Genomic DNA, 14435 nt, shown 5'->3' with positions numbered 1-14435 from the left:
TACAAAGACCAGGGAAACTTCACAGAAGAGGCAGCAGCCAAGCAGGGATTTGGAGGTATCTTTTTTTCAAGGTCTTCATCAGATAAGGTAGAGAGGGCAGGCATGACTGCAGAGGGAACAGTGTGTGCTGGGCACGGAGGAGTGTGTGGGGCTGGGAGAAGCTGGAGATGAGATAATGGTTGGGTGCAGATGTACATAGCCTTAGAGGTAGACTAAGGAGTGTAGACTTGGTTTAGAATGCTTTTAAATGACACTAAAAGTTTTTAAGCTGGAACTAATGGGGTAAGAGTACAAAATATTGGTATTTAAAACAATGCAGACTTTTCATACACACCTATAGCTTGAATTTGCTAGCCTATTTAAAACTAATGGTTTGACTGATCATCCCTCACCCCCTTTGCCCTTGACTGACATAACCAGACACTGTGACCTTGTGGGGATACAATTTCCAGTCCCCAGTGGCAGGTGGAAGGACAGTGGAGACCATTGTTTTTTTAAGTGACTAATTGAGTGTAAATAGACTTCATTTTGAGCTTTGGCCTGGACAGATCAGCTCAGGGTCTCTGCCTGCTGCCTCCCTTCCTCGGTTTCTTTCATAAGGTTTTGTTGGTGCATCTGTGGATATGATCCGTCTTATCAGAGTGTTTGTTTGACTTGCTGCAGAGCAAGTAAACAAACCCCAAAGATCAAGCCCTTCAGTTCCCTTCAGCTCCTGAAGCTATTCTGCATTCTTTTTTACTCTTACTCAGGACTGAAGGACAGATAGGTCAGACCATGGAATCATCTCAGTATACTAGGGACTATAACCTTCTGGCTGAGAAGCTCACAAAAGAAACATTACTTTGCAGTTGGGAAAGACAAGGATTCAGCCTGGGCCATTGGTTGTCAAATCAGGGGTCATAAGCTTCAAGTCAAGTCATGGGCTAAAAATGTAGATTTGGGAGACTCACTGTAGACCTACTGAATCAGAATCTGGGGTTAGGCTGAAGAATCTGTGTTTTAAGCACTCATTCCCAGATCATTCTGATGCTGCTGATCTGTGAGCAGTGCTGGTCAGTGGTGCCCACTGGCAACTCTTTTGGGGAAGGGGGAGGACTCATCAGATGGGCCCCTGGATTCATAATCCTTCAGTCCAGTCAGCTTGCAAATTTTGCGCTGGGCTTGGTTTTCAAGTTATTTCTAGATTAAGTTATTAATTGAGCTGTTTAGCTCAGCTGAGGCTTTGAGATACTATAGATAAAGAGAGGTTTAGAGGAAGCATTAAGTATGAATCTCTGGCTGTGACTCTGTTATCCTTTCCAGTCCCACTTATCTGAAGAGCCAGGATTGCTCAAAGGACAAGTAAGCTTAGAGGGGAGTATCATTGGGAAAGCAACACAGTCCCTTTCCTTGCCATGCCCTGTTAGAGAACTATATTAAGAAAAGAACCTCAAAAAAAAAAAAAAAAAAAAACACACACACATCAATTTGTTGGATAAAGATACTTCCATCTTCTGTTACAGGAGCACAAGTTTAGGCAAATGAGACCCTTTTCTATCTAAGGTGTCTGTTCAGATCTTGATGCACTGGAAATCCATCTGGCTAACTCATTAGTGATAACAAGTGTTAGATGCTCATAAATCTCCCACAATTCATTGGCTGAAGACATCTTAAATGCAGACTTTTGGCTTTAATTGTCTTTGGTTGCTTCTTTAGCATACTTTAGTTTGTACAGATTTGGAGTTTTGAAACTTGTTTTTAATTAAGACATGGTTTATTTTTATTGCTTAAGATAAAATGCAGCCTGGGAGTTACAAAATAAAGTGCATCTGGGCAGACCACGGGCGGGGGGCGGGGGGGGCACCAGAACATAAAGGCCAAAGTGTGTGCCAGGATTCTTAGATTTACTTAGTAATTTCTTGGAGAATAAAAATCCCAACAAGTGCATTATAAAAAAAAAAAAAAAGCATACCTTATAAATGTCCTCTTTGAAATACCTAAATGAACTAGACTGAATTATAAACTAATGGCTTGTAAAAATTCACCTTGAGCCAGCTACTGAAGATATTAAATAAAAGAGGTAGGAGAGGCTATGAGGAAACCCAACCTGCTGTTTGTTTGTTTTATCAGTAATGTAACTCAAAAGTAGCCAAGCCAGAGCTTCCCCTGTGTTTTGTTTCCCCAAGCTGAGCCGGTGAATGCCAAGATTTAATCTAAAGAGGTTTGTGTTTTAAAAACTAACAACCAAGTAATAAAACACCTATAAAAGGGATTTATAATGGAACCGGTGACAGTTTTGAGTGTAGTGTTACAACTCTTCTGCTCCCCCTCTCCCCTCTTCTGTCCTTTCATCCAACTCTGCACCCTTTGTCTTAGCTCTTTTCTCACCTTGCTGCCAAGAAGCATGTAAGTAGGGGCAGCTCACACCCTAGAGAAGCAAACCATCTTAAAGAGTGGTGTGTTTTAGCTCTGCAATCGATGACTGCGCTGTGCTGCTGCTTTTGTTTGTTTGAGAGAAGTTGCTCTAACAAAGCACCTACCTAGCTTACACAGTGGTTGCTAACGCGAAGTTGAAGATGCTGCTGCTGCAGAGTCACTGCCATGAGGATGCTAGAGTCAACCAGGGCAGGAAGCCTGGGGATTCCTCTCCCTGGTACCATGTGTCACCCTGCCAGGGCCCAAGATCGCCCTGGGGCAGACTTGAGTCAACAGGTGGCTTGCCACCTAGGCCACCATGCCTGAAACTTGGTTCTTTTACAAAGTCATAGTTCTCCTCCCCCTCATGAAGAAATGGCGCCTCGGAAGGGAAACTTCGTACTCAAACTCTCTAGGAGCCATTTCCCAAGGCTACTTTTACTATTTTCTGAAGTCTCCCCTGTCAGCATCCCGCCGGTCTCTGGGAAGAACGAGGGAGTCTCTCTTCAGAGTCTGGACGGCGCTGGGAGGCATGTGGGCAGCGTCAAAGTGGCCTCGCCTGGGCGGCCAGATGAGCCCCCAGCCTCCCTCTTGTGGGCCTCAGGAACTCGGGGGGCCCAGGGGAAGCCTGGAAAACCGAACTTCGCCATCAGCCTTCCTTCGAGCGCTGGCTAGAAGAGAGGGGGAAGGGCCCCCCCCAGCCGTCTCTCCCCGCCCCTAGCCCCTCTGCCACCCGGCTGCATCGCCCAAGAAAGCACTGAGAACGCAGCTCAGAGCTCTCCAGCTCCTCGCAGACCGGGAGAGGGCATTGAGGGGCAGCTTCCCCCTCCAGCGGCGTCTGACATCCCCACTCCCACCCAAGGATGCCGCCGCCGTGCCCTGTCCGCAGTCGCTGAATGTCACTGCTCCCTCTTCCTCCTGATCAGGGTAGACACAGCTCCCGAAGCATCCCCCACCCCAAAACTGCCGCGACCGCCCAGGGTACAAGGCCCAGCGGAGGACGAAGTTTGGGGCCCACGGCGGCGGGGCGGGGGGGGGGGCGCTTTGGCGAGGACCGCACCTCTCAGTCCCAGCCCTGGAGGGCACACTCCCCGCCCCAAACGGCCCAGGCATCCCCATCCTCCCGCGGACACCGGCATCCCCGCCCTCCCCCGAGGGCGGCAAGCGGAGCCCCCCAGGGCGGAGGCAGGTACCCCCGGGGCGGGGACTGGGGCGGGCGGGGTCCAGGCTGCGCCCCCGGCCGGGCCGGGCGGGCTAGCTGGCGGCGCGGGGGGAGCGGGGCTGGGCGGCGCTGCCTCGGGCTCTGTGCGCTGCAGCCCGGAGCCGAGGAGGAGGAGGAGGCGGAGGAGGAGAAGGAGGCGGCGGCGGTGGGTCCCGGGCGGGGGGAGCGCGGCGCTGCGGACCCGGGCGGCTGGCAAAGGACGAGGCGGAGGCTGAGGAAGGCAGCGGGGAGACCCGGGCTGCAGCAACAAAGGGCAGCAAGCGATTGGCCGGGCTGCAGGCGAGGTTAGCCCGGGACCGGGGTGGCTGGAGGCAGCTGCGAACGGTGCACGTGCTTGCAGACACGGGCGAGTGTGGAGCCGGGGGGTGCACGCCCGGCGGGTAAGGGCTTGCTCCCCCTCGGCATGGGATGGCGAGGAGGCTGCAGCGACATCATACTGCCTGCACCGGGCCTCGGCTTGCAGGGTAGGGGTGCGTGGGGGGTAAGGATGCGAGCCAGGGGGCGGGCGAGTAGTCGCCCGGGACAGGACGGGAGAAGGTGGAGGAGGGGGCGGGATGGAACGCTCCAGGCGGCGCGCCCGTCCGCGCGCTCCACCGCAGGAGCTAGCGACTGAGAACCTCGAATTTTAACTTCGCGTGCCCGCCCGCGCGCGCCCGCCCGCGCCCACCCCTAAATCCTGCGGCCGCCGCCAGCGATCAGCTCTCACACAAACTTTAGCTGCGGGCTAGGGGGTTCGGGGTTGAGTGGGGGAGGGGAAAGGGAAAAGGCCCTCTGATTGGCGTTGTCTGCAGCCAATAAGGCCAAGTACCTCTCCTGCGAGTAGACCCAATCCTTTTCTAGAGGTAGAGGGGGCGGGTAGGTGGAAGTAGAGGTTGCGTGGTGTCTGGGCGAGAGAAAAAGGGCTGGACCAATAGGTGCCCAGAATAGGCGGGCCAGGCGGTCTGTTGATTGGTACTGGCAGTGGGCCCTCCCCCGGGGTGGTACCGGAGGGGGGGGCTGATGGGTCGAGGGGTGTGCCTATGCGGAGGCGAGATGACCGGCAGGATCCTGCCCCAATGGGCTGCAGAGTGGTTAGTGTGTGGGTGACGGACAGACTCCTAGGCCAACGGGTGGCCCTAAGTGTCTGCGGTCTAGTCCAATGGAGCAGCGCTGGGGCGGGACTGTGGCTCGGGTTTAATGAGACTCCATTGGGCTGTAATCAGTGTCATGTCGGATTCATGTCAACGACAACAACAGGGGGACACAAAATGGCGGCGGCTTAGCTCCTACCCCTGGCGGCGGCGGCAGCGGTGGCGGAGGCGACGGCACCTCCTCCAGGCGGCAGCCGCGGCTTTTTTCTCAGGCAGCGGCAGCGCCCCCGGCAGGCGCTCTGGCGGTGGCGCGCGGCCAGGTCTGTCACCCACCCCGCGCGTTCCCAGGGGGAGGAGACTGGGCGGGAGGGGGGGCGGGAGGGGGGGGAAATAGGGGGCTTGTGACGCCCCTCCCACAGGCCTCTGCGCGAGGGTCACCGCGAGGCCGCTCGGGGTCAGGCTGCCCCTGAGCGTGACGGTAGGGGGCGGGGGAAAGGGGAGGAGGGACAGGCCCCGCCCCTCAGCGGGACCTCCAGGGCAGGGGCGGGGCTCGAGGTAGAGGGGCGGAGCGATATCGGGATGGGGGCGGGGTTCGGGTGGTCGGAAGGCGAGGGCTCGTAGGGATTTTCTGAGTGGGAGGGACCTACTAGGAACGGTAGGGGGCCAGTGAGTGTCTGGGAAGTGCACTCCCAGGGAGGGGGTGGGTGTGAGGGGAAACGAGATGTGCAAGCAGGTGCATCAGAGAGGGTGAGGAGAGTGCAGAATTGGGAGAAGTGGAAGGAGGACCGAGGGGCAAGTGAAACGGTGCAGAAGGGTGAACTTGTAGATATGGGGGTTGGGGGGAGGCAGAGTGAGAATGGATTTGGGTGTGGTGGGGGAGTAGTGCTGAGAAAGCGGTGCAGAGTAGATACTGGTTTGGAGGAAGTATTGAGGAAACGGGGGGTTAGGTACATTTACTATGGGGGGAAGGAGGTATCTGGGTGAATTGGGATGCTTGAATAGAAAGGTTTGCTAGCTTTGGGGTATAGAAGCTTGGAAAAAACATGGAGGGATGGGAAACGGATATTCTTTAGAGAGTCTCCGGAGGACAGAAGAGCAAACTTAAATTCCAAGGGAGCCTACTTAGAATTTAAATATATTCTAAATTATTAGATATATTTTGCCCCGAGGTGACCCTTGAACAAAATATATCTAACAGAAAATCTCTTAGGAGCCAGGGGGTTCAGGAGGTGGGAAAAGGAGACAGTTGTGAAGAAGGGTAGGTGGGACTGGGCGAATGTGATTTGGATTGAGTCGGGAGGGCATATGGGCAAAGATGTTAGTGTGGGAGACAGTTGTTAGAGGCTTCCCAGGTGGCTCAGTGGTAAAGAATTCACCTGTCAATGCAGGAGTGTGGGGGACAGGTTTAATCCCTGGGTCTGAAAGATCCCTTGGAGTAGGAAATGGCATGCCACTCCAGTATTCTTGCCTGGAAGGGAAATTCCATGGACAGAGGAGTTGGTGGCCTACAACCCATGGGTATGCAAGTTGGCACACACTTTGGATTTCTTGGGTATAACTTGAACTGGAGTCAGCTCAAGGGGGAACTGGGTGTCTGTCTCTGAAAGAGGCTCCTTGTGTTTGCATATTTTTGAATTTGTAAGTGTTTTGGTCTGAGTTGAGTGCAGGGAGTGGTAGGAGACAAAGGGCAAAGGCAGAGGAGGGGCTAGATTACAAATGTGGAAAATAGGAAGAGAGAACCAGTGAACCAAGATTTGGGTGGAGGTACCTGGAAATTCAAAAGAAAGAGCACAGGAAGACTCCTCCATATATGGACAGGAGATGGGAGTGGCTAATGGGAATAATTTACACCGAGACAGTGTTCTAGTTCTGTGGTACTCCAAAAAAGGTGTGTGTGTGTGTTTTGTATGACTGTGAGTAAAGTTCAATGATTTTCTGGGATAACCTTGAAGTAAAACACTCCATTCTTTTTTATTCATAAATTCTTCACACACTTATCAAAATGAATTTGGGCAGGATTTTTTTTTTCCTTTTCTCAGAAGGAAAGGATAATGCATTTTTCAATAAAGGATAAGATTCTTACGTGAGAACTTGAACTTAGGGTCAAAGATTGAGATGGTGAAGTGATAGTTAAAAAGAGAAGATAAAGACAGAGGGAGGGTTTAACATTAAAGGAGGAACTTAGGAGAATGACTGGCCGGTGGTGATGACACGGTCAGTTGAAATTTTGCCTGCCAGTCAAGCCCAGGCCTCTTGAGTAGAGTGAATGTTACGTCATAGCTGTTAAACCACGTGTTTATCTCTCACACTGCTTGTGCAGATAAGGTGGGAACTGTCAGATATAAGGTGTCAGGGGAGGGAAAGTTAAAATAAGATGAATATTGGAAGGTAGTTGAAGAAGTTGGATAAATAATGTACTTCAGAAACTTTCATGGACTTGAATACCAGTCAGAAGAAGACTTAGCCAACTGGTACGGTTTTTTAAATGCCAGGGTTCCTAATAAGTGAAGTTTCATCTGTTAGTTCTCTACGCAATAGTTTCAGCGTTCTTGTATACAGATCCCCGTATTTGTATCAAGTGAGAGAAAAGGAATTGTTTTATGAAAGCAGGTATGTGTGAGCTACAGTGATCAGTCTTTGCATGTAGAATAGTAAATAACTAGTGAATGGGAGAAGTGTGAGCAACGGAGATTTCTTCTTTGTAGTGCTTTAATTTTCTTTTCCAGAATGCCATTAAGCAGCTTTTCATGGGACTCCCATAATCTTCCACAATTTTTCTATCATCAGTTCCGCTCTTTTTTTTTAAAAAATAATTGTATTTCTTTATTTTCATTTTTGGCTGCTCGCGGGTTTTCTCTAGTTTGTGGTTAATGGTGGCTTTTGTACATGGGCTTCTCATTACAGTTACTTCTCTTGTTGCAGGGCGCAGACTGCAGGCTGCAGGGGCTCAGTAGTTGTGGTTCCCGGGCTCTAGAGCGCAGTCTCAGTAGTTGCAGCATGTGAGCGTGGTTGCTCCCTGGCATGTGGGATCTGCCAGGACCAGGGATCGAACCTGTGTTTCCTGCATTGGCAGGCAGACTCTCTACCATGACCAGGAGCCACCAGGGAAGCCTCCTCAGTTCCACTCTTGCTGGGTATTTGAGTTGTTTCTGGTGTGAGGAAGTTGTGAACTAATGTTCCCTGCCAGCGTTCCCGTGCTCATCACCTGGTGTGCGTGTGCACGGCCTCCGACTGAGGTGTGCACAGGGAATGAACTGCTTCACAGGCAGCGTGATTGTTAATGCTGCCTATGCCTGCTGGCCCGGCGTTGGCTGTAGAATGCTCAGTCGTGTCCTACTCTGCGACCCAGGCCCTTCTGTCCAAGAATGCTGGAGTGGGTTGCCGTTTCTCCTCCAGGTATTAGTATAGAGGTCGAGGTCGAGGTCGAAGTGAAGTCGCTCAGTCATGTCCGACTCTTTGCGACCCCGTGGACTGTAGCCTACCAGGCTCCTCCGCACCTTTAATTCTCAGAAGCGTCTGAATTCGGATGATGATCTGTATGGTTGCCCTAGTTGTGGGGTATACTTGTCTGCAACTTTACTAGGTACCAGTTTGACTATTTTCCAGAGTTGTACCAGCTGATGCTTCCTCCAGTATATCTATGTATCTGTATCTATATCTGAGTTCCCTGGCTTCTTCTTCTCACCAACTGGACTTAGTCTTGTTAGCTTTTCAGCTTAGCCAATCTGGTACACTTTGCCTTTACCTTATTAGTAAGGAGGTTGAACAGCTTTTCGTTTATTTATTGGCTACTTGGATTTCCTCACTAGTAAAGTTCCTATTCAAGTCTGTCCCCACATCTCTTCCCCCTTTTGTAAATTGGTCCTTGTGTCTTTTTATAGCTATTTAGTAGTTCTTGCTCTAAATATGAAACTCTGTCCTTTGTGTGTGTTGCAAATGCCTGCCTTCATTCTCTGGCTTGCCTTTTCACTCTCTGTGATGTCTTTTAATGAACAGAACTTCTTAATTTTAATGGAGTCAAATTTAATGGTATTTTCTTTATGGTTAGTGCTTTTTGTGTCTTGTTTTAAGACTTTTCCTGCCCTCAGGTTAAGTAGACATTCGCCTATCAATTTTATCTTCTAAATCTTTACTGACCTTAAAAGATGTATGATCATGAGGAAAATACACGCTTCTTGACCCTGTCCTCACCATTTCAAATCTCTTTTTGCTCTTCTTCACTTTTTTCTGTTCTCTGTCTTGAATTTTTCTTTTCTGCAACTATAACTAAGCCAGGTGCTGATTTTCCCTATCTCATAGGAGAAAATGGTCATATAGACAGAAGTTCAGCTAGATTAGATTTTACAGGTCTCTAGCTGACTGCACTGCCCTTTTTCCTTTTATGAGCTAGCATTTTATTGTGTTCCTGCTATGTGTCCTCCGCCTTGGTTCTTTCATATTTGTTATCTCAGTTATTACTCTTTACAGGTCTGCAGAACTACATTTTTCTGATTTTTACAGGTGAGAAAACTAAGACTTAGGTTGACTCAGTAATGTGCCCTATATCCCACAGCTTAGGTAGCTGACAAAGTGGGGACTTGATTCCTGAACTCTCTAGATCCATCCCATCATAGCACATTGCCTTGTTGAATAAGATTTCATGAGCCTGTTTGACAGTATCCCAAACCGATGATAATAACTTTCTGTTTTTCAATATAACATGTTTTACTTTAAGCACATATAGAGATAATTATTGTGAAACTGGACAAAATGATCAACCTCTCTGTGTGTGTTAAAGTAAGTAGAGTTAGTGAATGGACCTTTAGAGGTCCTTGGATGGGCAGCAGAGATTCTGTAAGCCCTTCAAATTGTATACAAATGTCTGTATGTACTTGTGTTCCTATTTAGAAATAGATCTGTAATTTCCTTGAGATTCTCAGAGAGCAGCTTTAATTTGTTTTAAGGATATCCTCTTGGAACTGTGTGATAAAGTTAATACAGAATTCTGAAATGATGTGTATTTTCAAAATAATCTTTAAAAATTTAAGATGTCAGATTTTTTCCCCAAATACATTGTTTTTTTGCCTTTGTCATATGTTAGAATCAAATAGGAATTTTTAAATGTCAGAAAAAAACCGTCACTCTAAATTCAGTTGATTAGTTCTTAAGTGAAGGTGCTTAGTTATAATATCATTATTGCTAATCAATGTACCCTGGCTCCAAAGGCCTGATGACTTCGAATGACTTTTCATCCTGTCTCTAAAATCCTGTTTTACAAGGGATCAAATTTCCTGTGAGGTTCCTAACAATGTAATTAAAGTTTAGAGACTGAAACTGTTGAGCACTTAAATTTAGGGATGACTGTGCAGATGGGATTCATAGGCTTCACCAGGAGATTGGGGACGCGTCTCTACTAACTTACGGTGGTGATGTTGAAACTAATCTTTGCTGGGGATTATGGAAGCCATAATAGTTTACTGATGGTTCAGTTATTGTTTGTTGAAGCAGATTTACACAATTATAGTTTAATGACATAACAAGGATACTGTCAGCGAGGAGAGCATGACATGAAAAATTAAACTTCCAATTAATATAATATGTATTCGTTGAAATTATAATTTTCATGGTGATTTAGCCTGTTAGAAATCCTTGGGAAACATTATTAGCTTTTGAATTGAAAACTCTATGTTAATGAGTAGTGAGAAAGGACTTAGTATTATTCTAAAAAGATGGGAATTAAATATTCAATTCAACTAACATTTATGGAATGCCTACTCTGGGCTTGCTGCTGAATTAGGCTCATAAATATAAGTTGAACAAGACTGATATTTGGGGAGATGAAATACTGATTGCTTTGTTTGTTCCTTCAGTCATCCTTCCCTTCAGCGTGCACTGGATGGGTACCATGGCCAGGATTATTCAGACGTTGAGCACGTTTGTGTGGGCGTGTGTGTGTGCGCGCAGACGCGCGCTTGCATTCCACTCTACCTCGTTGTGTTGCTGCTCCTGCGCTGGCTTTCTGTTACTTCATCTGTCGTGTTTGCACGCCTCAGCCTGGCTCTTGTCACGTCCAGCTTAATTTCTTACTCCTAGTCAACAAGTCCCCTCTCCAGGCATGCACTTGGACTCAGTGTCCCTCTATTTGGACAGCTCATTCTTGTTCTGTGCCTTCTCCTAGATTTCCCTTCATTCATTCACTGGTGCATCCATTTAACAAATAGACATTGAACCCCTCTTATGTTCAGACATTGAACCCCTCTTATGTTCAAGTTGTGTTCCTTGGAAATCTTGGGGCATGCCAAGATGAATCAAACATGAGTCCTGTTCTTAAGAATTTTGCAGTCTATTAGGGGAGATGACTGCAAAATTCTTAAGGACAGGACTCATGTTTGATTCATCTTGGCATGCCCCAAGAGCACCCCACTCCAGTACTCTTGCCTGGAAAATCCCACGGACGGAGGAGCCTGGTGGGCTGCAGTCCATGGGTTGCTAAGAATCGGACACGACTGGGCGACTTCACTTTCACTTTTCACTTTCATGCATTGGAGAAGGAAATGGCAACCCATTCCAGTGTTCTTGCCTGGAGAATCCCAGGGACGGGGGAGCCTGGTGGGCTGCTGTCGCTGGGGTCGCACAGAGTTGGACACGACTGAAGCGACTTAGCAGCAGCAGCAGCAGCAGGGGAGATGAGGTAAGCAAAATACAGATTAGAAATGCCAAAGGATAAGTTTCCTGTTAGACAAAGTGATGTCGGGCTTCTGAGGAGGTATCTGTGGAGAGAACAGGCAGTTAATCTAAGTTCTGCCTTTCAGGGTCCAGTTTAAGTCCCATCCGTCCAAAGGATGTTCTCCCATCCGCACTACCACCGAGGAATAGTCACGGTTTTTTTCAGACTTTGTTCCTTCTGTATTTAGAGGAGCCCTTTCTTTGAAGTGACTATGATAGAGAAGCCCATTAAATAGAGAATAGTTAAGGCAGAGATGCTTTGTTTGGTGCAGGGATTATGGTGGCCCTAGTGTGTAACCCACAAGGGCGTCTGCAGGTGGTTCTGAAAGCCCAGGCACTTTCTCACAGCAGCGCCAAGGAGCCTAGTTTGAAAACCAATGGAGAGACAGGAAAGCATTTAGCATCTGAATTAGAATCTTTCATGACTTACTGGTCTGAGGTCTTGACTGTCAGAAATCTGTTTTTCTTTTGCAAAATGTGGGCAACAATGCTACCTTACAGGGTGGTTTTGAGATTTACTTGATAATTATGTAATCTATGGCTTGCCCGGAGGCTCAGCGGTAAAGAATCCACCTGGGGTGCATGAGCCACAGGAGACACGGGTTCAACCCCTGGGTTGGGAAGATCCTTTGGAGCAGGGCATGGCAACCCACTCCAGTATTCTTGCCTGGAGAATCCCCGTGGGCAGAGGAGCCTGGCCGTCTATAGTCCATGGGGTCTCAAAGAGTCGGACACAACTGAAGTGACCTGACATACATATGCACGTGATAATCTATGTAAAGTGCCTGGCTCACAGTAGGTGTCAGGCAGTGGTTGCTATTATTATAGTTTACTTCTTAAACAAAAAAATTGGGGGTGAAATTCATATAACATATAACCATTTTAAAGTGAACAATTCAGTGACATTTAGTATCAGTTCAGTCGCTCAGTCGTGTCTGACTCTTTGTGACCCCATGAATCGCAGCACGCCAGGCCTCCCTGTCCATCACCAACTCCCAGAGTTCACTCAGACTCACGTCCATCGAGTCAGTGATACCATCCAGCCATCTCATCCTCTGTCGTCCCCTTCTCCTCCTGCCCCCAATCCCTCCCAGCATCAGAGTCTTTTCTAATGAGTCAACTCTTCGCATGAGGTGGCCAAAGTACTGGAGTTTCAGCTTTAGCATCATTCCTTCCAAAGAAATCCCAGGACTGATTTCCTTTAGAATGGACTGGTTGGATCTCCTTGCAGTCCAAGGGACTCTCAAGAGTCTTCTCCAACACCACAGTTCAGAAGCATCAATTCTTCGGCACTCAGCCTTCTTCACAGTCCAACTCTCACATCCATACATGACCTCTGGAAAAACCATAGGCTTGACTAGACGGACCTTAGTCAGCAAAGTAATGTCTCTGTTTTTGAATATGCTATCTAGGTTGGTCATAACTTTTCTTCCAAGGAGTAAGTGTCTTTTAAATTCATGGCTGCAATCACCATCTGCAGTGATTTTTGGAGCCCCCAAAAATAAGGTCAGCCACTGTTTCCACTGTTTCCCCATCTATTTGCCATGAAGTGATGGGACCGGATGCCATGATCTTTGTTTTCTGAATGTTGAGCTTTAAGCCAACTTTTTCACTCTCCTCTTTCACTTTCATCAAGAGGCTTTTTAGTTCATCTTCACTTTCTGCCATAAGGGTGGTGTCATCTGCATATCTGAGGTTTTTGATAAATTTCTCCCAGCAATCTTGATTCCAGCTTGTGTTTCTTCCAGTCCAGCATTTCTCATGGTGTACTCTGCATAGAAGTTAAATAAGCAGGGTGACAATATACAGCCTTGACATACTCCTTTTCCTATTTGGAACCAGTCTGTGGTTCCATGTCCAGTTCTAACTGTTGCTTCCTGACCTGCATATAGGTTTCTCAAGAGGCAGGTCAGGTGGTCTGGTATTCCCATCTCTTTCAGAATTTTCCACAGTTTATTGTGATCCACACTGTCATTTAGTAGAGCCACAGTGTTATGTGACCATGACCTCTATGCAGTTTTCAAAACATTGTCATCACTCCAAAATAAAGTCCCTTACCCCTTAAGCCTGGAGAAGGCAATGGCAGCCCACTCCAGTACTCTTGCCTGGAAAGTCCCATGGACAGAGGAGCCTGGTAGGCTACAGTCCATGGGGTCACAAAGAGTTGGACACGACTGACCAACTTTACTTACCCCTTAAGCCAGGCTTCCCTGGTGGCTCAGATGGTAAAGAATTTGCCTGCAGTGTGGGAGACCTGAGTTTGACACCTGGTTGGGAAGATCCCCTGGAGAAGGGAGTGGCTACCCAATTCAGTATTCTTGCCTGGAGAATTCCATGAACAGAGGAGCCTGGCAGTCTGCAGTCCATGGGGGTCGCAAAGAATCTGACACAACTGAGTGACTTTCACTACTTTTCACTTTTACCCATTAAGCAGTTTCTCCTCACCATCTCCTCCATCCCTTCCCAGGTCCCAGTAATCTATATTCTGTTTCTAGCTTTATCTGTTCTAGGAGTTTCCTATTCATGGGATTAAATGATATGTAACCTTTTGTGTCTGGCTTCTTTCACAACATAATTTGAGGTTCGTCTGTGTTGCAGCATGTATCACTACTTCATCACTTTTTCTTTTTTAAAGACGAGTTCACTTTTATTTTTGGCTGTGCTGTTTTTCCCCGTTGTTGCACGCAGGCTTTCTCTAGTTGCGGTGAGTCAGGGCTGCTCTTGGTGGCAGTGCTCAGGCTTCCCATTGCCGTGGCTTCTCTTGTTGCAGAGCAGGGGCTCAGGGTGCATGGGCTTCAGTAGTCGTGGCTCACGGGCTCCCCAGTGCACGTTCAGGAGTTACGGTAATGGGCGTAGTTGCCCCTCAGCCTGCGGGATCGTCCCCTCCAGGGATTGAACCTATGTCCCCTGCATCGGAAGGCAGACTGTCCACCACTGGATCACCAGGGAAGCCCCCACTGCGTCATTTCTTATTATGATTGAATAATATTCTAGTGTATGGGTATACCATATTTTATTCACCCATTTGTCTATTGATGGACATT

At 48.0% G+C, this 14435-nt stretch overlaps 1 protein-coding gene across 5 annotated transcripts in view; it reads left to right on the top strand.

Moving 5' to 3' along the window:
* Window positions 3821–14435, top strand: part of KAT6B (lysine acetyltransferase 6B) — a 183540-nt gene continuing 172925 nt past the window's right edge. For 3 of the 5 annotated variants that reach the window (XM_018042383.1, XM_018042384.1, XM_018042381.1), the window contains exon 1: window positions 4775–5006. The gene's annotated coding sequence lies outside the window, so the exon portion shown is untranslated. Of the gene's footprint in view, window positions 3901–4774; window positions 5007–14435 lie in introns of those variants that run through there. The other 2 variants (XM_018042382.1, XM_018042385.1) reach the window with 2 other exon arrangements.

This window comes from Capra hircus, chromosome 28, assembly GCF_001704415.2.
Source record: "Capra hircus breed San Clemente chromosome 28, ASM170441v1, whole genome shotgun sequence".
Lineage (NCBI taxonomy): Eukaryota > Metazoa > Chordata > Mammalia > Artiodactyla > Bovidae > Capra > Capra hircus.
The sequence above is the reverse complement of the archived record's forward strand: the minus strand, read 5'-3'. Positions and strand labels throughout refer to the sequence as shown.